At 44.5% G+C, this 1614-nt stretch overlaps 1 long non-coding RNA gene across 2 annotated transcripts in view; it reads left to right on the top strand.

The window, feature by feature from the left end:
• Positions 1 to 596: 596 nt before the first annotated feature.
• LOC122554808 overlaps positions 597 to 1614 on the top strand; it is an 18336-nt gene continuing 17318 nt past the window's right edge. Inside the window, exon 1 of one of the 2 annotated variants that reach the window (XR_006313093.1) lies at positions 597 to 624. This is a non-coding gene — a long non-coding RNA (uncharacterized LOC122554808). Of the gene's footprint in view, positions 625 to 1253; positions 1280 to 1614 lie in introns of those variants that run through there. The other variant, XR_006313092.1, reaches the window with a different exon arrangement.

A 1614-nucleotide genomic window follows, 5' to 3' on the forward strand; every position in this document is an offset into this window, starting at 1 on the left:
GCACCTATTGTCTATTGTCAGATAGATTTTTGAACGATTGAGCAGTTGAGGGCTATGCGGATCAAGCATAAAAGAGGTGTTGAGGTATGGGTTGGCCCAGCCATGATCTGATAGAATGGGGGAATAAGCTGAAGGGAATGAATGCCCTCCTCCTGCTCCGATTCCTTGAGGCTCCGTTTCATGTTTTTTTGTTTCCAAAGAAAAGCGTGATACAATGTGCTAAAGATCTCAGATATGAAAATGGGGTGTTTATGTACTGGTTCCGATTGCATTGATTCATCAATCATAGCTATACAGACATGAGTAGGAAGGCAATTCCCTCCATGAATAAAGGAAATCTACTGCAGATCTCACACAAAGGGAATTCTTACCCTCAGCAAACTCTCCCATCACATTACCCAACAAATCAGCGAAAGCAGGACACACTGCGCATGCTCTCGGTAATTGATGTCAGCACCGGACCAATGAAAGGACGGTGGGCGGAGCAGGATGAGCTGGCGGGAGGTTGGTCCTCCAACCAGTCAAAGTGAAAGAAGGGCGGAGCTAATCAACCATGTGATCACCCGCGCGCGGCGCAGAGTCGATGTTCTGAATATTCGGGAAGTTATGGAGAGAAAGGATACGGTAAGGAAAGAAATAAACAGGGAAACGGGAGAAAAACTGTGTTGCTATGAGCGGAGAGGTTTTACAAACAAATTATGCACTTCGGAAAACACAAATTTGAACGTCCCAGTCCCGTTTTTGCAGTAAATGGGGAAATGCCTCAGCGCGGCTGCAGGCCTGAGTGAGCGCCGCCATCTTTATTCGGGACAACGATTCACTGGACACGTGCGGAGCCGCCATCTTTGTAGGGGGCAAGGTGCAGCAAGGCGCATGTGCAGCCTTTCTCTGGTAGGGAGTCATTGGGATCAAAGCAGCTAATACTGCTCTGATTCACCTCTGGGCTCCCTCATGACCACTTTGTCCACATCTAGCTTCCTCAGTCTCGAACCATGGGTGTATTTTTGGTCTGTTTAGTATTGTATTATTACTTTTATAGACCCTTTACAAATGAGTTTCTCACTGCGGCCCCGACCATGTGCTGCTCTATTATCAGATTACGTTTTTCGTTTTCATTCCCTGTAATCCATTTTGCACTCCTTAAAACATCAACTGTGTTTCTCCTTCCACAGATACCAGTGATTAATGCCAAAGCCCTGTTGCCTGTGGAGAGGGTGATGTTTGACTTTCTTGTACAGCTGCAGTTTATGTGGTGAAGGTGCTCCCACAATGTGGTTGGGTAAGAGACATTACAGAGTATTCATTACAGCAACAGTGATTATTTGAAGATAATTTCCAAATCAAGAACAGTTTGTAGTTTTATTATCATGCTTATAATTTCACAAAATACTATTGAGAACTTTAGATATAAGGCCAGAGATGGAGGTTTTAGGTCAGGTGACCAAAAGCATTGCCAAATAAGCAGGTTTTGAGGAATGTCTAAAGGAGGAAAGCAGATCTGTGAGGTTTTAGCTGTGAATTTCAGACCTTTTTGCTTTGGCAACTGTAAAAGCAGCCACACAGGTGAAGTAATGAACTAACAGATCATTGGGAGTCTCGAACAGAATGGGTTGT

Source organism: Chiloscyllium plagiosum, chromosome 11, assembly GCF_004010195.1.
Source record: "Chiloscyllium plagiosum isolate BGI_BamShark_2017 chromosome 11, ASM401019v2, whole genome shotgun sequence".
In the NCBI taxonomy this organism is placed as follows: Eukaryota; Metazoa; Chordata; class Chondrichthyes; order Orectolobiformes; family Hemiscylliidae; genus Chiloscyllium; species Chiloscyllium plagiosum.